Raw genomic sequence first — 11,308 nt, 5'->3', positions numbered from 1 at the left:
GGCCACTTGAGATAGTACATAGCGATGTATGGGGTCCTGCACAAAACCCATCCATTAAAGGTAGCTTATATTATGTGACATTCATTGATTATTTTAGCAGAATGACATGAATTTACTGTCTCAGAGAGAAAAGTGAAGTGTTGATGGACTTCAAAGCTTTTGCAGAAAAGCAATATGGCTCTTGGATTAAATGTTTGAGGACAGATGGAGGTGGAGAATACACCTCACATGCTTTTGAGCATTTCTTGAGAAAGCATGGCATAAGAAGACAATTAACTTGCAGGTATACACCTTAGCAAAATGGTGTTGCTGAGAGAAAGAATAGAGTCATTTGTGAAGTGGCCACGGCGATGCTCAATGAAAAGAGCATGCCAGATTATTATTGGGCAGAAGCATGTGCCACTACGATGTATATACTTAATAAGACACCCAGAGCAGCCATACATGGAAGTACGCTAGAGATGCAACTTACAGGTTTTAGGCCAGACATTGGACACCTCAAATTGTTTGGATGCATAGCTTATGTACATGTGCCTGACAAGAGAAGGAGGAAGTTGGATCCGAAGGCAGAAAAGTGTGTGTTTGTTGGATATGCACAGGATCGTAAGGTATATAAATGCTACAATCCACAAACTAGGCAAGTGGTTATCTCACGAGATGTGGTGTTTGATGAACTTGCTAGTTGGTACAAAGCAAAGGATGAGGGTGTCATTGAGTCACTTGATGCTGATGTGCATGCGAACTTGCCACAAGCAAGTTCTAGTTCTACTTCTATGTCTGGGCCAGCAGAGTCTAAGAGTAGCATTGTACGTCCATGGTCAGGACGCTTGAGGCATGACAGTGTGAGCACTAGGAGTAGTGCTGTGGATAAAGGGAAAAAGAAAGTTAAAGGAATTGGAATTACAGGTTATGAGTCGTCAAGTTCAGAGAGTTTGGATGAGGAACTTGGCATACCCATTTTACGCACACCTGGTGCAAGGCGGCAGGATAGATATGTGCCACCACATGCTAGAGTGACAGGTGTTCAGAGTGATCTGCATGCACTGCGGAGATCCCAAAGGGTCAGGTATCCAGTTGACAGGTTGACATATCGTGATTTTGCTATGCATTATGTATATACGACTTCTTTGGTGAAGCATGTGGAACCTACATGCTATATAGAAGCTATTGGAAAGCATGTATGGGAGAAGGCAATGGATGTTGAGATGGACGCATTGGTTCATTAATGAAACATGGGATCTGGTTGCATTACCACCATAGGACAAAAATGTCATTGGTTGCAAATGGGTTTACAAAGTGAAATGCAAGTCAGATGGTTCCATTGAGCGACATAAAGCTAAGGGTTATGCACAAACCCAAGGCTTGGACTATGATGAAACATTTAGTCCAGTGGCAAAGATGGGAACAGTGAGAGCAGTCATTGCTATGGCTGCAGCAAATGGTTGGGAAATGCATCAAATGGATGTCAAAAGTGTATTTCTAAATGGTGATCTACAAGAAGAAGTGTATATGGCACAACCAGAAGGATATGTACACCCAAAGTATATGGCACAGCCAGAAGGATATGTACACCCAAAGTATCCCACTCATGTATGCAGATTGAAGAAAGCTTTATATGGTTTGAAGTAAGCACCTCGTGCTTGGAGTGATAAGATGAGCAGATATCTGATCTCCCTTGGATTTTAAGTTTCTACAGTAGATTCTTCACTCTATGTGAAGAAAATAGATCATGGGATTGTTTTACTTGTCATCTACGTGGATGACTTGATTATCACAGGAGATCATAGTACAGATGTGATGCATGTCAAGAAAGCATTGAGTGGGCAATTTGACATCAAAGACTTGGGTGATTTGAGATACTTTCTTGGAATTGAAGTGATCAAAGACCATGCAGGTACATGGTTAGTACAACGCCAATATGCATTGGATATGTTGGCAAAATACGGCATGGCAGGGTGTAAGCCAATGAGTACACCTTTGGAGCAGAATGTAAAGCTATGGGCTGATTTTGGTGAAGAGTTGGATGATCCATCTATGTACAGAAAGATGGTTGATAGTCTCATTTACATGACTATCACACGCCCGGATCTCAGTTATGCAGTGTGGCTAGTAAGTCAATTTATGCAGAGTCCCATAAAACCTCATTTGGATGCAGTAAGACGCATTATGCAATATGTAAAGACCATTGCACATTATGGTCTTCTTTATGAGCATGGTAAAGGCTTGGATATGCATGGCTACACAGACGTAGATTGGGTAGGTAGCTCATATGATAGGAGGTCTACTAGTGGTTATGCCTTTACACTTGGAAGTGCCGTGGTGAGTTGGAGTAGCAAGAGGCAACCTACTGTTGCTTTATCCAGTACAGAGGCTAAATACAGGGGGGCAGCCATTGCTACATGTGAAGGAATATGGTTAAAAAGTCTCGGCTGATTTGGGTGAGCCTATTGATGGCAAGGTTGTCATTCATTGTGACAACATGAGCAGCATACAGTTGGCCAAGAATCCAGTGTTTCATGCACGGACCAAACACATAGAGGTCCATTATCAGTTTGTCAGAGAGAAGGTGCTGGATGGTATCGTGGATCTACAGTATGTGAAGAATAGGTGGCTGACATCTTTACAAAGCCACTTAGCAGGGAGAAGTTTGAGTACTTCCATACTATGTTGGGAGTACGTGGGATGAGCTTGAGGGGGAGTGTTGAGAGCTTTGATAGCCCAAGCTCATCTACATCTTCATCTATGGTAGTACATCATCATGAGCTTGAGAGGGATGTTGAGATTCAAGCTTGATTTTAGTGTGTTTCAACTGTGCTATGTGCTGGCATGTTAGGTAGCAGCATGTGTGAGAAGGGAGATGGCTTCCCTCTATGGTTACGGTTTGCAATATACATTAGGGTTTGAGCTGTGTGTGTGTCTCCTCTCCCTCTACCTGTTTTTCAACAAAAGGGAAAAATTCTGAGAGAAGCCCATGATAGCTTTATAGCTAGACATCCAGGGTTTATAAAAACCTATGTGTCTGTAAAGAAAAGCTTCTTCTAGCCAGGACTCCAAAAAAATTATATTCATGCTTAATTAGGATGCTTTTTATGTATATCTCTCTCTCCCCAAAATAATGGTCATTCCTACAACCAATTCTTATTTAAATGATGCTTCTCATTGATAAAATCTCAATTCAAAGATCAAACTCTATGCTAGTTAAGCTAGAGGTTAGAAAATGGCTTTTTTATGCTTCTTTACTAATAAAATTATGGTAAAATTATTAATTCCATAAATTAGATTTTGGTCCAAATAATAGTTACTCTATCATAATCGTATTACTAAGTCTTATTCTTTTAGAAAATATTGAAAATTATCAGTAATAATAGCAGCGGAGCTATGGTAAAATTTTTAGGAAATTAATAAATAAATCATTTATATGCATAATGTGAAAAGAGGACTTCCTACCATATTCTAGGATTAGTCATCCTATGCTAAAAGAATAATGTTCATCACATCCATGGTAAATTAAATTTTAATATTTATGCATAAATAATTAATTAGAGAAAAAGAGAAATTTTTAGTAATTTCATCTTTATGCAAAAAGAGGAATTTCCATGATAATGGAGATCCATGTATTTCAATGAAGAAAGAGAAAATTTGGTATTTTAAAATAATGAATATTTTTATTTAAAATTAAAGAGGAATTTTAGATAAATTATTTTATGCATGAATAAATTTAATTGAAAGAGGAATTCCCATCATATTTGGAATTCAACCATTTAAATGGAAAAAGTGCAGTTCTTGTGATATTTAAATTAATGGATATTTTTATTTAATTTTAAGAGAAATTTTAGTTAAATTTATTCTTATGCATAAGAAAAACTTAAATGATAGAAGAGGAATTCCCATCATATTTGGAATTCAATCATTCAAATGGTAAAAGTGGAATTCTTGGTGTATTTGGAATAATGCATATTTTTATTTAATTTAAAGAGAAATTTTAGATAAATTCATTTTATGATAAAAGAGAAATTTCCATGATAATTGGAATCCAATAATTAAATGAGGAAACGAGGAATTTTAAGCTTATTCAAAAAAATGGATATTGGTATTTAGTTAAAAGAAGAATTTTTATAGTATTTAAATAGCAAAGAGTTGAATTAAATTTTGGTGACAAAAGAGGAATTTTCACCATAATTCCTCCTAGAGAATTAGGGTTGATAAATTAATACTGGAAGAAAGAATATCTTTAGATATTTTATGTGGTTAAATCACCAAATTGGTATTTACCCAAAACTAGATTAAATGGAAGAGTATTTTCATTAAAATCCAATATTCTGTAATCAAACCATTTCTTAATTACTATGAAAAAGAAGGAATTAAATTCACAAAGTTGGAATTTCCTTACGATTAAAAATTCACTAGATGTTTATTTGAAAAAAAATCCTTATTAGAACTAAACCGAATGATTTTGGTTAGACCACGGAGGGACAGTGAGTAAAACTACTTGTCCATCTCTCGATCTGAATCAAGCAAAAACCTTGTGACCGATTCCAGTTAACTAGTCTTCCCTTGACTACCGTTGAATTAACTAGTCTTCCCTTGACCAAAATCACCAAGAATCTAGTTGGACAGTCAGTCAAATGATGGGTAGATTACCCTGATGAGAGATCAAGGATTCTCATTATGAAATTGGGGATTAAGTAAAAAGGGTTTTGTGAAACCAATCTTAAACTGGGAATTTTACTTGCATAGAATCTCTGTTTTCATTTAAAGGACTGTTTTACGCTAGAATGTTGGAGGAAGCATTTGGCATGTGTTTTGCTAAGAGGAGGTTTGTTGTAATAGCTGGCGGGGAGTCGTTGAGGGACATTGCTCATGGCAAAGCGTGTCGAGGTCTTGACTAGCCTTGGTATAGTTAAAATGATGCGCTTCTAGTACGATGGGCAAGGACGGACAAAGCGATCCCTCCGTGAAGTGCTAGGACACCTAAGTAGGATCCTAGAGGGTTTTGACCAGGTGATGCAGCACGGGCTCACGGTTGCTAGGACACCCATGCGTGCGTCGAGGAAGATTCGGATGGACTAAGAAGAGTGACTTTTGTGAATCAAATTTTGGATATTGGATATACTTGGTTGGCCAGCTGGTCTTTCACGGAGAGTCCAGATGACATATTTTGTAATACAATGGATTCAGAATTTTAGAGGATTATGATCAACAATACTATGATTTTTCATTGAAGGATTGTTTTTTAAAGACAGTCGAATCTGTTATAAATGGCAAATTCATGTTGGGTGTGTACGTGTTATGCCTACCTTAATTTTTACATAAAATGCCGGCTAAGGGGCCTGGGAACTCTTTTCCTCGATACCCGGGCAAAACATAACCACTTGCGATACCATTAAGTTATGATTAGTTACGTTAGTTAGATTAAGTCCTGAGAAGACCTTTGTTTTGTGGGAGGGAATCAGCGGGTGTGCCTCGTTTTAAAGGAGGAAAAAAGCGGTGATTCTATGGACCAAGTGTAAGTCTCTTCTTCGATCTGACCATGTGACTTCAGGTTTCATTGGATCAGTTTGAATAGTTAAGACTTTAACCCATTAGATTAATTCTTCCGTTCAAAGATTTTCCCTGGAGGAATCACCGGCGGTGCCTTCCCGATGAGGGAAGTTTTTCTGGGTTCAGTTTTCGGAGGAACCGCTGGACTAGTCTCTTGTTCGGACATCCATGGGCGAGGTCACGAGTGTGGATCTCTGCCCCGCACGAGAGGCTAACACTGCTTCTGCCGCCAGCACCCTCGGAGGGGGCGGGGGTCTCACAATTGGGCTAGAGGTATAAATACCTCTAGCGATGGGGGGAGGCCTAAGTATGAGACAAGGTAAACTGAAATTCCCCATGCATTAATTTTTTCTTGTAGGTCTGGGAAAAATGTACAAAATATTGCCCCCAATCTCCCTTCTACCTTTTCAAAATCCCTTAGGTACTATATCAATAACTACACTATAAGTATGCATATTTCTACCACATACTATTTGCCATATTTTTTCTCTCATCTTTATATATATATATACTTGCACAAGTAAATAAATCCTAAGTCTATTTCCTCATATATATTATGACTAAGATATCTTTTTCCTAAAAGTCTCCTTTTGCACCCAACTTACTATGCCCTATCCTAGCTATGCTGTGATACTACTATATATATTATTTCCACCACTATATTGTAATTATTAGAATTCACACCTAATAGATACAAAAGCCATGCTACACCATATATATATGTTGTATAATATCATTTTTTTCTCTCTCGTTTATCAATCTCCACTCTCCCACCCTCTTTTTCCCCAACACCACCTTGTGGGGCCCACATGGGCCCACCCATGCCCATGTGTTTACATGGGCATGTGTTTACTTGGGTCCCACTTGTCCCACTTATCAATCTCCACTCTCCCACTCTCTTTTGCCCCAACACCACCTTGTGGGGCCCACATGGGCCCACCCATGCCCATGTGTTTACATGGGTCCCACTTGTCCCACACGCATGTTGGAAGCTCCCTCCTCACACCATCATGCATAGCCTCTCCACCCAGGCTCACGTGGGCCACCCCGAGCCATCCCGCATACACATGCTCGCCGAAACCCTCATCAAGCTTTTCTCCCACATGAACAACCCCACACATGCCACACTCCATGTAATTGTTAATTCCTTAAAGTTTCCTTTTTTGGAGAATTTATCATCAACCTACAAAAGTCAAAACCATCTTTGATCAACCCCCCTCATGCCCCTTGCCCTCCCTTGTTGGCGGTTGGCCAGCAAGGAGGGAAAAGCTTTACCCTCCCCTGCTGGCCTGGTCGCAAGGGGGCAAAGCTTCCCGCTTTGTTGGCCAGCTAGCAAGGGGGGAAGCTTTGCACCCCCCCCCCCCCCCGGCGGACAAGAAGGGAGGGCAAGGGGGAAAGCTTTTCCTCCCTTCCTAGCGAGCCATAGAGCAGCGTTGCTCTGTAGTGGGTGGGCAAGAAAGGGAGAGCAAGGGGGGAAGCTTTCCCTCCCTTCTCGGTCGGCCGGAGAGCAGTGCTGCTTTGTGGCGAGGCCACCAAGGGAGGGCAAAGTTTTTCACCTTTCCCTCCCTTGCTAGTCGGGCTTGCACCTCTTGCCAATCGGCCAAGCCAAAGAGCAGCTGCGCACTACATTTGGCTCGACAGACTGGCAAGGGAGGGCAAGGGGGGAAACAACTTCCCCCCCTTTCCCTCCCTTGCGGGTCGAGCACTGCTCTTTGGCTCGGATGACTGGCAAGGGAGGGCAAGGGGGGAAATAACTTCCCCCCCTTGCCCTCCCTTGCGGGTTGAGCCTCTTTGGCTATAGCCGGCCAACAACTCCCCCCCTTCTCTCCCTTATGGACCGAGCCAAAGAGCAGCGCGCACGCTGCTCTTTGGCCATTCGGCAAGCAAGGGAGGGCAAGGGGGGAACTTTCCTCCCCCTTGCCCTCCCGTTTTGGCCAGCAAGGGAACGCAAAGGGGGAAGCCCAATTACACTGTACCACCCATGCCTTCTTTGCACGGTGGCAACACAGCTTCGACCCGGCATCCAACCCATTAGCTGGAGTTTCAGGCTTTCTCATGATAGTTTGCTTTCCACCTTACGAAGGAATACCTTCCTCTTCTCCTGGTGATTGGTGGTGCCATCGAGAGAGTAATGGAACCCCCCCACCGCTGCCTCGACTCTCGCACGAGCAACCAATATTCCATCTCTCCGCATCTGTGTTGCCTCGCTAGATTCTATGCCTCACATGATATCTATTCCCAGTCTTCAGGGCGACCCCATTGTGTAGCGAGTGGAGTATTTCGGCCTTCCAAGCCAATGCTTTATTTGCAGACAGATGGGTCATCTAGCCAGAGCTTGCCCTGGACATTGGCTCTAGGTCCTCCAAGATACCTGCACGTACGTCGTGGAAGATATTGGAACAAGGAGTAAGAGTTGTTTCTGAATTCGTGCATGGATCTAGTTGATTGACCTTGCTGGTGCTCAACGGATGAGTCCATAGCTCTTTTATATGGATCTGTTGGTTGATCTTGCTCATGTTCGATAGAGATTCCATTTTGATTTTTATAAGTGAATATATTACCGGGTACTATAAGCTAGGAACTATTGAAAAGGCCCTTGAGTGGATAGGTGCTGAGCGTTTTGGTTGCCAATGATGCCATGAGTACACCGATGAAGGAAAAATTAGAAATTAGGATTCAACCAGATATTTTGGAAGATTATGATCAATCATACTATAGTTTCATTAAAAGATTGTTTTAAAGACAGGTGAAAGGCAATTTCAGTTGAAAGGCAATTTCATATTGGGTGTGTAAGTGGTGTGACTAGTTTTAAGTTTGTATGAATATTCGGCTAGGGGGCCGGGAACTCTTTTCCTTGGTACCCAGGACAAAACCTAACCAAATTCTTAAATGGATCCCATCACTACAGTGGTTGGGCAGTTGGCTAACCCACGAGACTAGATGGGGTTAGGCTGAAGTGATGGATCCCTAATATGAGACTCAATTCTGTTATGGTACGATAGATGAAGTAAATCTCGGATAAAAACTGTTCTATGGAAAAGAATCAATAGTTGTGCCTGTCAATGAGGAAAAAAGCATTGGTCTCTATGATCCAAGTGCAAGTCGTTTCCTTGATCTGACTATGGGAACTTACACATTTGGTCATATCAGTTCAGTTAGTTTAAGACTCTTGACTACATTAGAGTAAAAATATCCTTGAGGAATCGCCCATGCTTTTCGGGCGAGGAAAGTTTTTTTGGGTTCGGTTTTGGAAGAACCGAGGGATTAGTCTCTTGTCCGGATATACGTGGGCGAGGCCCCGAGTGAAGGACCCTGCCCGTGCATAAGAAGTGCTGCTTCCATTGCTAGCACCCCAGGATTCATTGCACGGAGGGGATAGGGATCTTTCAAAAGCAACCAAGGGCACATGGTATAATGCTCGAGAAGTTTTACTTACTATGCTCAGGGGGTTCACTATATGTAAACTCTCTATATCACCCGCGTTCAAGGCCTAATTTGAAAACCCCTTATATGTAAAATTTTCATGAGTAAAACACACCCTTTTTCTATTCAATCTGTAAATACCCCCTTTAAATGTTGAGATATCGAGCTCGTCTAGTGAGGCGGTGGACACTGATGACCCGCGTGGGGGATAGGCCCCACACTTACACCACTGGCATGGTTGGTGAGATCTTGGGTGATATGCGGCCAGTGGAATGACAGGCTGTGTGATAGCCATTCTAGAGACTGGCATAGTTATAGCGCCAGCTCATTTAGTTGGGTTCACACTATAGAGAACCCTCGTATGTATTGGTTGAGTACCTTTCATATTATGTGTACTCTTATCTTTGTATATGGTGTGTTGAGTGTTGAGTGAAGAAGAAGAAGATTTTCAGCCTCTCACCTTGTGTGTTCTCTATTTAGGGTTTTGTGAGTGTGTGTGTGCTTGCAAGAGCTCAAGCTCTCTTCCCCCTGCATCTTTTCATGGTATCAGAGCCTGGTTCATGCTAAGGGCTGAGCTGCAAGCAAGAGAACCACAGGAAGCGGTACACGAGGGTAAGAGCTTCAACTACTCTTCCCTATTTGTGTTGGTGACTACACCCTTGTCGGGAGCTCTACGGGAGGCACCGACAAACGATCTCTGATTGAGGAGCTTTCTACGTGGGAGTAAAGCTATAGGGCAACTATATTGTCTTATCGGACAACATTTTCTGGGCCGAAAATGCGTTTCGAGCGTGTCTGGACCTCTATTTTTCAGAAAGCAGGCGATTTTGAGCACTACGGGTAAGTCATCGATTCTCTGCAGAAATCTATTTTAAGAACTGTAGGAAGACAGATTGGCTGTGCAGACACTGTGGGTGCTGCAAAGAGGTCAACAATTGCCGTTGGGTGTATGTATGCACATTGAGGTCATTGGTTGTGACATTTGAGAGTACTACAGTACCGCTGCAAAAATATAGCAGTTTGTGTAGGACAAACCAGAGTGCTGTTTCTGGTAAAATTGTGTGTCTGGCAAGATGTCAAATGATGGCATAACACAAATTGTGGCTAAGAAGCGTGATAAGAATAACTTCCATGCTTGGAGGTTCAGGTTGACAAATTTCCTGATGGGAAAGGGCTATTGGGACTACATAGAAGGTGAGCATGAAGAGGCACCAGAGAAACCAGACATAAATCCGACTGCTGCGGATGTGAAAGAGTTTAAAGACTGGAACCAAGGAGCTAGGAAAGTTATATATTGACTCTCCATTAGTATACAGGACACCATGATTGGGCACATTCAGGATGCCAAGTCCCCCAAGGAGGCGTGGGACACCATGGTAAAACTTTATGAAACAAATACCAAGGCACGTAAGATATAGTTGAAGAATGAACTTCATACTGTGAAGAAAAAGAGCATGTCTGTGAATGACTATGCATTGAAGATAAAGGGTATTGTGGAATCCCTTGCATCTATTGGTGTGTCAATAGATGATGATGATAAGGTGGAAGTCTGTCTACGTGGTCTCAGGCCACAATACAAGGCATTCAAGACGTCTATTCAGACTCGAGAAAACATTCCCAACTTTACAGATTTGGTGTCTATGCTGATTATAGAAGAGAAGAGCTTGAGTGAAGACCAACAGTTTTCACAAAACAAAAACAGTTCAGAGCAACAGGCCTTCTACACAAGTTCAGGAAGAGGACGAGGTAGAGGAGGCCGTGGACGCGGTCAAGGAGGTGGCCGAATAGGTAATCAGAATTATGGCCAGCAGGGCAGCAACAACAACAACAGTCCCAGAATACACAACAACAACATCAACAACACACAGGTGGAAGAGGCAAATTCAGAGGCAGGGGGAGTCAAAGAGGACGTGGAAATTGGCAAAGGCAATATAATGATGCACGTGAATGCTTTTATTGTGGTAAGCCTGGACATGTGTAGGCAGAATGTTATAAGAAGCAGGCTGACAGAACAACTATGCATCCTCAAGCAGAAACAATGAGGATAATGGAAGGTTGTTTGTTATGCAGCATCTCGTGAATGCCATGTTTGTAAATGTTGAAACAGCACAAAAAGATGATGTATGGTATGTGGATTCAGGTGCTTTGAACCACATGACAAGTCATGGGGAGTGGTTCAAGGAGATGAAAAACCTTGAATGACTAGGTTTTGTGGAAACAGGGGATGACACTGCTCATCCAATTGCCCATGTTGGAGATGTGCCATTGTCTATGCAGGATGGCAAAGTGAAGTACCTTGCAGATGTACTTCACGTTCCGAACATAACAAAGAATCTGGTTTCAG

Source organism: Cibotium barometz, chromosome 22 (genome assembly GCF_041138505.1).
Source record: "Cibotium barometz isolate CiBa-2024 chromosome 22, ASM4113850v1, whole genome shotgun sequence".
Taxonomy (NCBI): Eukaryota; Viridiplantae; Streptophyta; class Polypodiopsida; order Cyatheales; family Cibotiaceae; genus Cibotium; species Cibotium barometz.
Note: the sequence above shows the minus strand (reverse complement) of the source record.